This window comes from Pseudorca crassidens, chromosome 21, assembly GCF_039906515.1.
Source record: "Pseudorca crassidens isolate mPseCra1 chromosome 21, mPseCra1.hap1, whole genome shotgun sequence".
Classification (NCBI taxonomy): domain Eukaryota; kingdom Metazoa; phylum Chordata; class Mammalia; order Artiodactyla; family Delphinidae; genus Pseudorca; species Pseudorca crassidens.
In genome coordinates, this window is record NC_090316.1 from 26,244,975 (window position 1) to 26,261,558 (window position 16,584).

The 16,584-nt window shown below is 51.2% G+C and overlaps 1 long non-coding RNA gene across 1 annotated transcript; it reads left to right on the forward strand.

Annotated features, from left to right (window-relative positions):
• The first annotated feature begins 621 nt into the window (after positions 1-621).
• Positions 622-15,092, forward strand: LOC137216125 (uncharacterized). Its single transcript, XR_010939599.1, has 3 exons — positions 622-947; positions 12,471-12,631; positions 12,875-15,092. It is a non-coding gene; the product is annotated as an uncharacterized lncRNA (long non-coding RNA).
• Positions 15,093-16,584: the final 1,492 nt, after the last annotated feature.

Sequence of the window (16,584 nt, forward strand, 5' to 3'; positions counted from 1 at the left end):
CAAGAAGAAAACAGCAAGAGAACTGGTTTTAATTTAGAAGAGTGTCTTGAATTATCCACTTATATATATATTTTTTCACAAAGTAACATTCTCTACCTTATTTCTAACTATAAGAAAAGAGTATGGCATGTGATCCACAAAACCAGTATAGAGACTATACTTATCTGGAAAAGAAATGATAAAATGGTGGTTTCAACACAGGTATATGCATTTTTGAGTGTTTTATTTATATCAAACTGGTTAAAATGTGTGTAGTTTTCAGACAGAAAAGACATGTCGAGGTAGAAATGTACCTTTCAACTATTCATGGGTACACAAGTACACTGGGGAGATTGTAAAAGTGCAGATTCTGATTCAGTAGTTCTGGTGGGCCTGAATTCCATTTTTTTTTTTAACAAGCTCATTTTTAACTAGTGATGCCACAGTCTCTGATTCGTTAACCACAATTGTGAATAGTAGACAATAAGGAAAGGTAAAAATTCATATTTAACTTTGAACATAAAGTGTTTTATGGATTTTACACGTTTAATAGAATAGTAAGCACAACAGCAACAATCATTTGTGAATATTTACTGTAGACTGTGTATCTATCTTTCTAACGTTTTTGTGTAGGATTACAGAAAACAGGCCTGGGCTGCGGCCACAGTGGGCGGGGCCCCCAGGCCGGGCCGCCCCTCCAGGACGCCCGAAGGGGCCCTGCGCTCCTGGCGGCTCCCTCCCCCAACGTCCCCTCCCTCCCGGAAGGCCTCGGGGCAGAGCGGTCCCACGCCCTGTGCCCAGAAAGGAGCCCGCGTCTCCGCAGAGCTGGAACTGCCGCTCGGGGTCTTTTCCCTCCGCCGTCACGGAGCTGCCCGGGAGCCCGAGGGGAGGGCGGCCTCACTGAGGCTGCCGGCTCTGGAGGGGCCCCGGCGGCCGAAGCCGCGACAGTCGTGCGGACGGCGGGCCGGGTAAGTGGGCGCCGACCCTCCGCCTGGTCCGGTGCTTGGGCGGCAGCGCAAGACCAGCTTCCGAGGGGCAGGGGTTCGCTGCCACCCGCCGCTGCTGTGTAGAAAGAGCGGCCCCCAGCGTCTGGTCCGGGGAACTTCAGTCCCACCTCTCGCCCCTGCCCTCGGCCTGGCTCGCGGGGCCTGGGGGGCGTGGGGAGGGGGTCAGCCTGAGCGTCCTGAGGGGAAACGGGGCAAGGGAGGCGCAGGGTCCGGCTGCCTCGTCAGCGTCCCTCCTCCCGACTGCGGGGAAAGCGGCCGAAAACTCCTCCCGAGGCTCGCAGGGCCCTTATTCAGCCGAGCCCCTCTGCGCTCCTTCTTCCCTGAGCTAAAGTACCCCCGCAGGGCGGGGTAGGGGACAGGGCAGGGGCCTGGCGCAGGTAATGGGGAACATTAAAAGGTGATTGTTAACTAAGGAAAACCAGCTCTCCCAACGTGAGGAATGTAGCGCTTTTCTTTGTATGCGAAGATGCCAGAGTCTGGGCTCACTGAAATCCTTCCTTTGATGTGCACCTCAGCTCTCTGGGGCCTGCATTCTGTATTTGCATATCCTGAGTTCCTCCGGGCCCGCGGCTCACACTGGAGGGCTGCAAGTGCTGATGACTGTGACAGCCTTTGTTTACTGAGATGGCAAGAAATACTCCATTTCTCACAGGCTCGAGGGGCAGACAGTGAAAAAGAGTCAGAGAATCTCACTCATCACCCCACGAGCAGACTAGGAAGCTGAGGCTCCGGGAAGCCAAGTAATCCAGCCGGAAGCACAGACGTGGGACCACGGAGTGGCGTTTGCACTCGCCACCTGTCCAGGGGGACTGCCCACTCTCCGCAGCTTCCACACCTGTTGCCTTCACCCCCCTCCCGGGACCAGCTCACAGAGCCTCCTCTTGGGGGGATTCACTTACCTTCTTCTAACAGGATCCGTCTCACTATCTTGTTTTGGGATCATCCGGAAGGCTTGTCACTCTGAAGCAGGTTCAGCCTCACGTCACCAGGGCAGCTTTCCTGGATCACACTCACCACCTGCACGTCCACTCTCAGCTCAGACCCAGAAAGACCCCCTCGGCCCCGAGCCCCATGGCTCTGCCTGGGCTCCCACCCCCTCCTGCCTGGTCCGTCCCTTTCATGTCCCCTGCAGGGTCACCAGGAGCTCCCACCTGCCCCAGGTAGGCTGTCTGCTCTGTCCTGGGGAGGCCTCCGTGGTGTCAGGTGGAAGACACAAGAGGTACTTGTGGGGTCTCCCTCATGCAGCACAGTGGCCAGCACCCACCTATTGACCTCATCACTCTAGATGGACAGGGGTTCAAGGGGTCCGTGGCATCTCCTGGTTCTCATTTCACCCCAGCACAGCCCACAGGGAAGTTGCTAAGTAACTCTATGCTGGCTGCACAGAGAGGACGCTTATACATACGCCCCCGCTCGCAGCCCACGGGGCTCTCGTGGTCAGGCCCCTCCCCGGGTATGGAGCTCACCTGGGCCGACACCCAGCAGCCCACGGGGCTCTCGTGGTCAGGCCCCTACCAGGGTATGGAGGTCAGCTGGGCAGGCACCCAGCAAGGCTGGACACACAGGAACTGTGCACGTAGCCCTCATTGCAGAGCACCCCCAGCCCACCTGTTGGCCAGAGCTGATACAAAGCACCTCAGAGCAGGACCTGAACTGACAAACAGCAGCTCCGGGACAGGTCTGTGACCCTAGGCTTCACTCTGTGCGGCCTCCTTCCACCGGGTCTTCCAGAGGCTTCCACTGCAGCTGGGGCACCAGGCCTCTGTCTCCACCCACCACCCCTCCTCTCCCTTACTCCTGGCTTCTTCTCATTAGGAGAGGGTCTTCTTGAAGTTGTCTCCCACTCATGGACCAGACAAAATGTTGAGAAAACAAGCAGAGTTGCAGCTCCGTGTCTATCCTGACCCTCAGGACCCCACACCTGTTCCTTGGAGCTGGCCGGTGCAGCAAGGCCCATTTTCTGCAACTCTGAGTCCCTGATGTGCAAGGATTGGCTGACCTGGGCAGCCTGACCCGGCTGGCCAGCCCTCCCCAGGTGTGCCTGGGTTGAGGTCTATATAAACACCGCTCCAGGCAGCAAGAGTACCTGCAGCTGTGGCTGACGCCATATTCTCTGCCCCGTCAGCAGTGTCAGGGCTGGGCTGGTAGGTGGGAGTGAGGGGCTACGGCTCTGTGGGTGGCCCGGTGTGAGTGGGGCTCTCCTGGACTTTCTACAGGAGTTGCCAGGCTGCCACCTGCTAAAGAAGAGGATGTGTCACCCATACCTGCCGCTGGAATTTCTCCCTGGGCAGAGGTGAGGAAGGGAAAAAGCAGTGGGGGCCGGGACAGGAGGGGTACCTCAGGCAGGGAAATGGAAAGCTTCCAGAAGAGCGCCCGGGGCCAGGACAATCCTGGCTGGCCTGCAGGCACCAAGTCAGCCGGCGTGCTGTCGCTGGTGTGGCTCCACGGCCCTTCCTCTAGGCTTTCAAGTCCTTGTACATATTCAGGTGTTTTACCTGGGAAGGGTGGGAAAAGTTCAGCAGCAGCTGGCCTGGGGCTCAGCTCACGTTTACTCAGAGATGCCTCGGCATGGTCCTCCAGCTTTGCAATGAGGACGCTCCTTGCGGGGGGACTGCTGGCTGAATGGGAGACGATTTCCCACCTCTGACCAACTTCAGAATTGTTTACCACTGGAGCAAGTGTTATGATAGGGTTTTCATCTGTGTAACTAGTGGGTTCTTAATTAGCAACGTGAACGGTGACATCAGAAGTCCTGATTCAGGATGGAAATACTTACCCCCAACAGGTACAGGCATAAAAACCTGGGGATACTGTGTGCAGCCGGCACCCTTAGGAATGGGCTTCCGACTGACCCCTCAATATTCTGGTGTCCAGCCACTGCTTTAGGATTTCTGGGGCCCAGTGCTGACTCTAAGGGTTCTGCAATCCAGCCTCTGTCAGCCTTTAATGAGACCCACACTTCCAGGATCCTACAGAGTAGGGTCTGTGTGACCATTCTGTGGCTTCTGTAACAAATGACCACAAGTTGTGTGGTTTAAATCAACGGGAATTCATCCTCCCCTAGTCCTGGAGACCAGACATCTGAGATCAAGGTGTTGCAGGGCGGAAGTCTCTCCACAGGCTCCAGGATAGGGTTCTTCCTGCCTTTTCCAGCTTCTGGGGGCTTCAGGCATCCCCAGGCTTAAGGCTTCATCCCTACCATCTCTGCCTCTCTCTTCACGTGGCTTCTCCCCTATGTCTGTGTTTCTCCTCTTTTGTCTCTCATAAGGACTCTCTCAATTGGATTGAGGGCCACCCTAACCCAAGATGACCTCACTTCTAGATCTTTAACTACATATACAGAGACCCTTTTCCCAGATATGGTCCTGTTCACGTGTTCTGGGGGGAGCACATCTTTCGGGGCCAGCATTCAACCCATTACCTGTGTATAAAATAACCCTGATTTTAGGAGATTACCAAGGTCCCATATAGACTGGCACAGACAGCAGCCACGTGGGTGAGGGTCTGGGGAGAATGAGGACCCTGGAATCACCTGGAAAGGATGAAGTCCTGGCTGCATTAGATGAGCTCTTACACCACGGGGCCTGTGGAAACAACAACTCCACTCTGTCCGTGGAAGGGGACCCAGTGGCGAGTCCAGAAATGGTTATGTTGCAAAGCTGGCTCTTCTGGGATTTCATCATCAATAGCATCATGTAACCAGTAACTACGGGCTTGGAGGAGTCACGCTCTGGCACATGATGACAGCACTGTCACTTTAGGCTCATCCAGCCTAGAATAGGAATATTTGAAGGAGAAGAGTTTGGGAGATTGTGAAGCTTGGTTGTCAAGGAAACTGAGCAGGTTTGTCAAGGAAACTTCTCCCTTACACTGAAGGCAGGGCTGGGAGAGCTGAACTCCAGGGATCTTTTAAAGTCGCTGCTCTGAAGCACCATCACCTGAGAGGTGGTCTCAGCGTGAGCTGGGGTTTGCGAAAAGTGTGATGAGATGAAGCCTGGCTTTCTGTGACAGCTGGGGAGGGGTTTGTAAAGCACCTTGGCTTTTAAGGCAAAGTTTGTTGCTGGAACAAAGTGTCTCCCAAAACTGGGCTGAAGCTCAAGATGTCTCTGTCCCCTTGTGAGAGTCCAGGGCAGGTGGGTGTCAGGTCCCGGGCTCTGCCCCCCTTGTTTCTCCTCCTTGCTTCCAGGTGAGGGCTCTAACCAGCAGGGTGGGGTGACCAGCTGGGCTTCATGCCCTCCATCCTAGGATGCAGGCTGGCCAAGGCCCTCACCACCTCCACCCCTTCCCCTTGGTAACACGAGAAACTGCGCCTCAGCTGTAAGGGGTGGGAAGGCTGGGAGGTGCAGGGTAGCCATGAACAGGCAAAAGGGAAATGGTTTCTGACGGGCAGCTGAGCGGCTCTGCTGTGAGGGTCACCTGGACGCTAACGCACAGACTCTGGGTCCTATGAAGCTTCGATGCTTTGTGGTTCTGGAAATCCTGTAGGAGACGGTCCACAGCAGGTGAAGCTAATGACCTCAGTGGAGTTGGTGAAGCCAAAGATCTGCAGTTCAGACTGAAGGTGCCGATGTACATACAGGACAAAACCTTCTCGTGTGATTGGACTTCAGGCACTTTTAACATGAATGCAGTCATGTTAATGCCTAGCATCTTCTGTCTTGTGCCTCCCATCAGGGACCCCCTCCTCAGTTCCTGGGGCTTCTGTAACTCACGTACAGGGGGATGGAGAGTGGGCTCTGTCCCGTGTGAGCCCTGAGTTACCCTGCACATGAGTCTGCTCAGGACCGCTGTAACAAATACCACAGACTGGGCAGCTTGAATTACAGACCTAACTCCCAGTCCTGGATGCTGTCTGAGACCAAGGTGTCTGCAGGCTGGCTTCTCCTGAGGCCTCTCTCCTTGGTGCTTAGACAGCCATCTTCTCCCCAGGTCCTCACATGGTCTCCCCCTGTGCCTATCTGTGCCCTAATCTCTTCTTGTAGGACATCAATCCTATTGGATTAGGATCCACCCTTAGTGACCTCATTTTTACCGTAATCACCTCTTTAAAAACCCCATCTCCAAATACAGCCACATCCTGGGGTCCTGGGGGTTAGGGATTCAGCATGTGAATTTGGGGGGACATGACTGAGCCCACACCATCCTGCTTAGGAACTAACATGTGCCTCGGTCCTTCCTTCCCTCCAGTCACACGAGGCGATGTAATGGCTGAAGGAGAGGCCACTCGTGCAGAGTTTGTGAGAATTGTTTTTTCTCCCATACATGTGCAATGGAATACTACTCAACAGCAGAAGGGAATGCGCCATCAACCTATGGAAAGACATGGATAATCTTCAGTATATACTGCTAAGTGAAAGTGTCCAGTCTGAGGGGCTGCACACAGTGTGACCCCCTTGATGCCATTCTGGGAAGCAAAGCCACATAGATGATAAGCAGATCGCTTCACTGGTTTGAAGTGATACTTTAGGAGGGATACATGGCACTGTGCATTTGTGTAAGCCCACAGACTTGTATAGCCCAGAGGGTTAATCATAATCTATTCAATTTAGTTATTTAGGGTGTAAGAGTGCCACAGGGTGAAACACAATGCGACAGCATCTAACTGCATTAGAAACGCATGGAAAAAAACTCACTGTAGGGGATGGGGTATAAGGTGCTGACCTAAGTTACCTTTGGAAATGAACAGAATCTGTAGACTAAAGGCAAAATGGACCGTACATAAACAGTGGGCTTTATTTTATGAAGTTCTTTCCAGAGTGTAGTAGCTAACAATTAGGAAACCTCTGCACATGTAACCTGAAGAGGAGAAATGAATTGATAAATGGCAGATGGTGGGAGCCAGGCTCCTCACCGTGGGAGTGGGAAGTTACAGATAAGCAAAGGAACAAGAGAATGAAGCTGAGCCCCTGATGGCCACTCCTTTTCGGCTCTGAGTTGCTTCCAACAGGACCGCAGTCACCTGCACGTGGTCTGCTGTGACCTACATGCCCCCATTAGCCTTTCCTCTCCCTCCCTGCGATGATTCCAGTGACATTTCCAGCCCGGACCCCTCTTCCAGGCCAGACGCCTCTGTCCAGCCACCACATCCCCATCTCACCTTGGGGGCTAACAGGTCCCTCAGAGGACTGGGATCCCACAGCTCCCCACACCCAGGAGCAGCCCCAGCTTCCCAGGTTGCCGAGCCCAGGCACCGGGTGTAACCGAGCAGGACCCTATGGGGCCTTCCCAGGACAGACCCCTCCCCCATATCCTCTGCTGTAGCTCCTCCCTGAAGTACCTGGATAATAGTATCTGATGCATGCTTCCCGAGTTGTTTCACAGATGCTAAAACCACCACCAAGTGGAAGAAATTAACTACTTGATGATCATGAACAGGTAGCCCCAGAGCTTCTGGTGCCTAAGAATTTACAACGTTAAATGCCCTGTTACCTCACCATCATCCAGAGAACTGTGCACCAGCTGATCACATACCTTGTGACCCACCTCCTTAAACTGGCCTTTAAAATGCTTTACTGAATCCCTCAGGGAATTCGGGTTTTAGAGCACAGGCCACCCGTCCTCCTTGTATTGGCGCTTTTACAATTAAAGCTGCACTTTCCTTCCCCACAACCGGTGTCAGTAGGTTGGCTTTACTTCACTGGGGCAAGCAGACCCAAGTTTGGTTCAATAACACTGGGGTTTCCCAGTCTCCCCCCTCCTTGTGCCCCAGTGACTGTCAGCAACTCCTCCAGAGTCTGTGGCCAGTCCCCACACTAATTCCCCTCTACAGCCACAGCCCTGGCCCAAGCCCGATCTTGTGCCTGATTTCTCCATCAGGCCCTGACAAAGCTCCTCACCCCACGGTGCATCTCACGTCCCACCCCAATGTGGTCTTTCTGAAGCACAAACAAGACCTTGACTCTCTCCCTTCTGTGATCCCCCGAAGGTTTTCCCTCATTTGCTGGAGTGTCTGGTGGGGGAGGCATCCCCCATGGCCCTGAGAGTCCCCGGCATCCCCGCTAGTCTGCCGGTTCCTAGGTTCCCTGACACTGAGCACCTCAGCAGGCCAGGAGACCTTGGGGGCTAACAGGTCCCTCAGTGGACTGTGATCCTGCTGCTCCCCACCTCCCCTGGTTGCTGAGCCCCAGACACCTGGTGTAACCGAGCAGGACCAAATGGGGCCTTCCCGGGACAGACCCAGAACTGCTCACCTCAAGAGGGAGCTGGCACTGCCGCTGCCCGATCAAAGGGAGCGGAGAAGGCTTCCCCAGCTGGGACACAGTCACTGTAGGAGTGGTCTCTCCCTCGGCCACCACATCACCCCCGTGGGACTTGAGGAAAGGAGGGACCAAGGCACATGTTAGTTCCTAAGCAGGATGGTATTAAACGTGCCTGAACTACACTCACACGAGATGGTTTTGTCCTGTATATACACCCACATTGGCACCTCCAGTCTGAACTGCAGACCTTTGGCTTCACCACCTCCACTGAGGGCATTAGCTTCACCTGCTGTGAACCACCTCCTATAGGATTTCCAGAACCACAAAGCATCGAAGAGCTTATGCTGATGTGTAATCACATTTCATTAGCCCACAGGGACTGTGGGTTAGCGTCCTGGCAACTCTGCCACAGGTGAGCCTGTTTTCATTTTTCTTGCTCCCGGCTACCCTGCACCTCCCAGCGATCCCACCCTTTGCAACTGGGACCACCAAAATGTCTGTGGCACTGTGTCTCATGTTACCAAGGGGAAGGGGTGGAGGTGGTGAGGGCCTTGGCCAGCCTGCATCCTAGGATGGAGGGCATGGTGCCCATATGGTCACCCCACCCTGCTGGTTGGACCCCTCACCTAGAAGCAAGGAGGAGAAACAAGGTGGACACATCCTGGGCCCTGGCACCCACCTGCCCTGGACTTTCACATGAAGGGGACAGAGGCACCTTGAGCTTCAGCCCATTTTGGAGGGGACACTTTGTTCCAGTAACAAACATTTGCCCTAAAAGCCGAAGTGCTTTACAAAACCCTCCCCAACTGTAACAGAAAGTACGGCTTAATTTGATCACACTTTTCTCAAACCATAGCCCAGGCTGAGACCACCACTCTTGTAATGGTGCTTCAGAGCAGCCCCTTTAAAATATCCCTGGAGTTCAGCTCCCCGAGCTCTGCCTTTGGCTTAAAGGGGAAGGTTCCTTGACAACCTTGACAAAACTGCTTGGTTTCCTTGACAACAAAGTTTCGCAATCTCCGGAACTCTTCTCCTTCAAACATTCCTATTCTAGGCTTGATGAGCCTAAAGTGACAGTGCCGTCATCACGTGCCAGAAAGCAATTCCTCCAAGCCCATAGTTATTGGTTACATGACTGTAACCTATTGATCATGAAATCCCAGAAGAGCCAGCTTTGCAAGGTAGCCACTTCCGCACTTGGCACTAGGTCCCTTTCCACGGACAGGATGGAGTCGCTGCTTTCACGGGCCCTGTGGTGGAAGAGCTCACCTTCTGATGAAACCAGGCCTTGATCCTTTCCAGGTGATGCCAGGGTTCTCATTCTCCCCAGACCCCCACCCACATGGCTGCTGTCTGTGCCAGTCTATACGGGACCTTAGTAATCTCCTAAAATGTGGGTTATTTTATACACAGATAACAGGTTGAATGGTGGCCCCAAAAGATGATGGCCCCCAAGAACACATGAACAGGACCATTTCTGGGAAAAACGGTCTTTGTAGATGTAGTTAAGGATCTCGAGGTGAGGTCATCTTGGATTAGGGTAGCCCTCAATCCCATTGACAAAGTCCTTATAGGAGACAAAAGAGGAGAGACAGACACAGAGGAGAAGCCACGTGAAGATGGAGGCAGTGATGGGAGGGATGCAGCTGCAAGCCTGGGGACGCCTGGAACCCACAGACTGGAAAAGGCAGGAAGAACCCTATCCTGGAGCCTCTGGAGGGACTTCATCCTTACAACACCTTGATCTCAGATGTCTGGTCTCCAGGACTGGGGGAGGATGAATTCCCGTTGATTTAAACCACCCAGCTTGTGGTCATTTGTTACAGAAGCCACAGAACAGTCACACAGACCCTGCTTGGTAGGATCCTGGAAGTGTGGGTCTCACTAAAGGCAGACAGAGGCTGCATTGCAGAACCCTTAGAGTCAGCATTGGGCCCCCAGAAATTCTAAAGCAGTGGCTGGACACCAGAATGTGGAGGGGTCAGTCGGAAGTCCATCCCTAAGGGTGCCGGCTGCCCACGGCCTGCCCATGTCCTTACACCTGTAAATGTGGGGGGAGGTATCTCAACCCTGATGAGGCTATTTAATGTCACCATTCACGTTGCTAATTAAGAACCCGCCAGTTACACAGATAAAACCCAATCAGGACACTTACTACACCGATGAATAATTCTGAAGATGGTCGGAGGTGGGGAATTTTCTCACATGCAGCCAGCAGTCCCCACAAGGAGGGTCCTCATTGGAAAGCTCGTGGGCCCTGCGGAGGCGTCTCTGAGTAGACGTTAGCTGAACCCCAGGCCAGCTGCTCCTGAGCTAGATCCACCCTTCCCAGGGAAGCAAACCTAAATATGTGCAAGGACCTTACAGGCTGGAGGAAAGGGCCTGGAGCCACACCAGGGACAGCACGCTTGCTGAATTGGCTCCTGCAGGCCATGTGGGATGGTCCTGGCCCAGATGCTCTTCGGAAAGCTTTCCACTTACCTACCTGAGTTACCCCTCCTGTCCTGGCTCCTACTTCTTTTCTTCTTGCTTCCTCACCTCTGCCTGGGGAGAACTTTCAACAGCCTGTATGGGTGACACACCTTCTTCCTTGGCAGGTGGCAGCCTGGCAACTCCTATAGACAGTCCAGCAGAGCCCCACTTAGGCCGGGACACCCACAAGGCCGTGGCCGCTCACTCCCTCCCACCAGCCCAGTCCCGCGGCTGCTGATGGAGCAGGAAGTATGGTGTCAGGCACAGGTACAGGAAATCTTGCTGCCTGGAGAGGTGGGCGGGGTGGTTATATTGACCTCAACCCAGGCACACCTGGGAAGGGCTGGCTGGCTGGCGGGGTCAGGCTTCCCAGGCCAGCCAATCCTCGCCCATCAGGGGCTCATAGTTACAGAAAATTGGCCTTGCTGTACCAGCCAGGTCCGAGTAACAGGTGTAGGGTCCTGAGAGTCAGGATACACAAGGGGCTGCAGCTCTGGCTTGTTTTCTAATCATTTTAACTGGCCCATGAGTAGGAAACAACTTCAAGAAGACCCTCTCCACACAGGAGGAATCTGGAAGTCAGGGAGAGGAGGGGTGGTGGGTGGAGACGGAGGCCTGGTGCCCCGGCTGCAGTGGAAGCCTCTGGAAGACCCGGTAGAGGGAGGCCGCACAGAGTGAAGCCCAGGATCACCCTGTCCAGGAGCTGCTGTTTGTTAGTTCAGATCCTGCTCTGAGGTGCTCAGGCTGGGGGTGCTCTGCAACAAGGGCTATGGGCACGGTTCCTGTGCGCTGAGCCCTGCCAGCGTGCCTGCCCAGGTGAGCTCCATATTCTGGGAAGGGCCTGCCCACGAAAGCCCCATGGGCTGGGAGGGGCATGTGAATGAGCGTCCTCCCTTCGCAGGCAGCACAGCTGCTTAGCAACTCCCCGGTGGGTGGTGCTGGGGTGAGATGAGAACAAAGAGCTACTGCGGACCCCCTGAGCCCCTGCCTGGGCCCATCCAGAGTGATGAGGTCAGTAGACGGGTGCTGGCCACTGTGCTGCATGAGGGGAAGCCCCACGGGTACCTCTTGTTTCTTCCACCTGACACCACAGAGGCCTCCCCAGGACAGAACAGACAGCCTGCCTGGGGCAGGTGGAAGCTCCTGGTGACCCTGCAGGGGACACGGAAGGGAAGGACCAGGCAGGATAGGAGTGGGTGCCCAGGTGGAGCCGTGGGGTGGGGACCGAGGGGGCATTTCTGGGCCTAAGCTGGGAATGGACAAGCAGGTGGTGAGTGTGGCCCAGGAAAGCTGGCCTGGTGACGTGAGACTGAACCCACTGCAGGGTGACAAGCCTCCCACGTGACTGCCCTGCCAAAAAAAAAGGATTGTGAGACGAATCCTGTTAAAAGATTTTGTAATGTGAATCTGCTGAAGGGAAGGTTTTGCAAAGTGAATCCCCCTAAGAGGAGGCTCTGGGAGCTGGTCCCCTCAGAGGGGACATGTGGAACCTGTTGAGTGTGGGCAGTCACCCTGGGTGTGTGGTGGGTTCAGACCCCACTTTGGGGCCTCACCTTGTGCTTTGCCTAATAACCTTCCTTAACTGGGTACCCCGTTCCCCCAACATCTTTCTTCTGTTTTTAGCTGAAGATGGCACTTAAGGTGATGGCTTGGGCCATTTCAGAGAGTGACTCAGTTTTCCTGGGTATCTCCCAAGTATACAAGAAGTATACATGCTATTAAACTTCTGTTTTTTCTCACTTATTACAGGAGGGCCTAAGCCAAGAACCTAGAAATGTATAGGGAAAATTATTTTTCATCCTTATCCATGCAGTTGAGTACTATGCAGCAATAGCAAGGAATGGACCATCAACCCATGCAAAGACATGGATGAATTTTATGTATGCATTGCCAAGTGAAAGAATCCACTCTGAAGAGGCTACACAGTGCGACCAGTTTACACAACATTCTGGAAAAGGCAAAACTACACAGATGGTAATCAGTTCATGGGGTGGGGTTGGGGTAGAAATATGCCATGCAATTCTTTACTGACACACAACACTATGCGTTTGTCAAAACCCAGAGATTTTTTTCCAGCCCAAAGAGTAAGGTAGGACATCCAGTTGGTGTCAGAGTATCGGTCATTGGTGTGGGAAAAACTGCATGCACACCACACGTGCATTTGTGAGGCTTGAGAAACACCAGCCACAGTTCTCAAAGGTTATTAATCCCCTGCAGAATGTGGAAATGAGAATGAATCAGTGGCCCTTCCTCTCTAGTCAGTGATGGACACCAGGACTCTGCATGTTTGACAAGTGCACCAGGGATCCTTACGAGTGAAACTTGTGAAAGCATGGCTGACAAGATAAGGACCAGTTCTTAACATGGCTCAACTCTCGTCAGGTATGGCCAGCGGGGTCATTTCAGTGTTACTCATATTTCCCTTGAACAGAAGCACCAGCATTTCCTTTATGGGACACATGCTGGTCTGCTTTACTGTCTTGTCCACACATGGCCTTTTTACTGGAACCTTTTCATTCCCAACTTTGCCCTCCTGGACTTTATCTCATTCTACAGGAATCTGCTTACTTAGGCAGTCTCCTTCTGAAGAAAAGAAAAGACTTTTTTTTTCTAAATTCAATGTATGGCTTGCAAAGTGAAGTAAGCACCAACCTCTATGGGAAATACCCTAAGAGACTTAAGGGCACGAGGCTACCTGGGATCCACAGAACTGTCCAACTAAGTGACACTCAGAAAGTGATCAGGGGATGCGTAGAGGTGTCTCACTTAGCGTCCAGGGATTAACTACCAGTCCTCCAAGCTCCCTGCATCTCCCCTTTCCCATATTATATAGCCTGAGATTCCCACCTCCTAGGTTTGGGGACATGCATCTGTGCATATTATGGGAAAAGACTACCCGGGGCAGCAGAAGAGGAATGCTGAGAAAAAGAGAAACTGCTCATGACTGCTTAAACCTGGGAATTCTTGAGCTCTAGTTTTAGGTACAGAGGCATTTACAGAAAGCTCTTCAATGCAATTAGAGGGGTAAGCTGAGCTCGGGGGACATGAACTCAGCCCTAGAGACCTGGAGGAGCAGTGAGCAGAGCTGCTCCCCCTCCTCTATATGAAACCCAGGGTAGTTCCAGTTCTACTGCCTAAGAAAAAGATATCTTCCAAAATTTAAATTGATTTTGGTTCACATGTTAATATGAAAAAATGTTAAACTTGGAGAAGATGGTATTTGTTCTATCAACCAAAAAATAATGCAGGAGGCTGCAAACAACAAAAGAGTTTATTTTGGAGGGTCTTAAGAATTGCAATTCAGGAGACACAGACTTGGTAACCCCAGAGGAGTGTTCAGGAGAACAGCAAGAGTCAGGGGCTTATAAAGACAAAAAGCCACAAAGTTGCTAAAACTTGCCTGGTGAGAATTGTAATTAATGCTGATGAGAGTCAGAAATTATTTGTCCTTGGGAATCACAAGTTGTTTTAGGGTAGGGGTGCAATACGTAGATAGGCTGTCATGAGTTTCTGGCAGATGTTCTGGATGCCTTCATCAGGTCAAAAGGTCAGATTCCATCCAGGCTGAGAGATGCATTAGGTCACACTTCCTTAACGGTCTCCTGGCTCCATTTTAGAGAACTCTCTCAGCAATACTGACTCCATTTTGATTTTCCTTTCACAGTTCTGGGAAAATCAGAAGCGCGTCTTCTTTTGGAAAAATCTCTGTAGCGTGAATAGTTGGGATCTGATCTTGCCAAATTCTAGCCAGCATGAACTTCAAATTTTCCAAAATAAATAGATATTAACTTAAAACATTCTTTTTCTATTATTTATTTTATATGTATTAGTGTATATATGTCAATCCCAATCTCCCAATTCATCCCACCCACCACCCCAGTCGCCTTTGCCCCTTGGTATCCATACATTTGTTCTCTACATCTGTGTCTCAATTTCTGCTTTGCAAACCAGTTCTGTACCATTCTTCTAGATTCCACATATATGTGTTAATACACGGTATTTGTTTTTCTCTTTCTGACTTACTTCACTCTGTATGACAGTCACTAGGTCCATCCACGTCTCTACAAATGACCCAATTTCGTTCCTTTTTATGGCTAATATTCCATTGTATATATGTACCACATCTTCTTTATCCATTTGTCTGTTGCTGGGCATTTAGGTTGCTTCCATGACATGGCTATTGTAAATAGTGCTGCAATGAGCATTGGGGTTCATGTGTCTTTTTGAATTATTGTTTTCTCTGGATATATGTCCAGTAGTGGGATTGCAGAGTCATATGGTAATTCTATTTTTAGTTTTTTAAGGAACATCCATGCTGTTCTCCATAGTGGCTGTATCAATTTACATTCCCACCAACAGTACAAGAAGGTTCCCTTTTCTCCACACCCTCTCCAGCATTTGTTGTTTGTAGATTTTCTGATGATGCCCATTCTAACTGGTGTGAGGTGATACCCATTGTAGCTTTGATTTGCATTTCTCTAATGATTAGTGATGTTGAGCAGCTTTTCATGTGCCTCTTGGCCATCTGTATGTCTTCTTTGGAGAAATATCTATTTAGGTCTTCTGTCATTTTTTGATTGGGTTGAAGACAAACATTCTTTGCTTGACCAAACTTTAGGCTCCTAAAGCTTCTCTTATGCCCATCTATGCACTTCCTTGTAAAATCCAGTTTTAGCAAGAATGCTGCTAACTTAGTTCAACGAGAATCCACCACCCTCGATATCTGCTCAGGTTCCTCATTCTCTACTATTACACAGGTGATGTCTGATCACCATGGAGTGTCTTCTGAAAGAAACCTGCTCATCAGTTTAGCCAGAATTCCCCTTACCCATGATGCTTCCTCTTAGTAATTTTCTATCCACTGACACCCCCCCCCAACCCTGCTCATTGGCTATAAATTCCCACTTCATCCTGTATTTGGAGTTCAGCCCAATCTCTCTCACCCAATACAAAATCCCACTGCAGTGGTTCCTATACCAATTGGAGAGAGAGCCCACCCCCAGAATAAAATCTTCCTTATGATGCTTTGTCGAGGAACATTCAATTAACTGTCACGTTAAGAAGAAAACTTGATAGTTAATTGAATTAAGAAGAAAAAAGGGAATTTTTATTTGAACCAAACTGAGGATTATAAGTCGGGAAGCAGATTCTCAGAAAGCTCTGACTGTTAGAACTCTAGGACATAGTCAAGTACATTTTTGAGACAAACGATCATACATCAAAATGACATACTGATATTTTACAGAAAGTTCACCAAGCATGCATAGTCCAGGTAAGCCCATAAAAAGCGAGCTGCAAGTCATCATTACCCCCTACAGGGCTGGGAAAGAACATTATTGTTTTAAGAAGTTACATTACTAGCTTAAGAAGAAAGAAAAAAAAATTGATCTTTATGATTGAGCAGGCACCCCCATCTTTGAGGAGCTCTGGTTAACACGTAATGCAGATGCACGCAGCACGTTATGGAGGGAGGAGGTCCAAACACAGAAAATTTTATGTTTAATTTTTTTCTTGTCCCGCCTTAAAATATAAATTTATTTCATCAGCTTTAACAAGTATTACTGAAGTTTTTTCTTTAACACTAACATTCTTTCGGATAGCTGTGGGAATATAGATAAGGAAAATGGGAAAATATTTAGAAATTAACAACAAATTATGTGATGCCATCCACGCTTGGCCCCATGAAGTCCCCGATACTGAGCCCAGGGCTGCGTCTCTGGTGAACCGGGAGCAGAAATGGAAATCATGGTCGCTCTGGTTTCCATCGCCAGCACAGACAATTCCAGCCCTTACTAAACTGAATAACCCATTCCAAGCGCAGGAACCACAGACGTTGTTCGGGATCCCACCACGGCCCACTTGGACCCAGCGAGGTCCCCGCCCGAGGCCGAGTCGCGCCCCGAGCACTCGCAGGACACGAGTCTCCA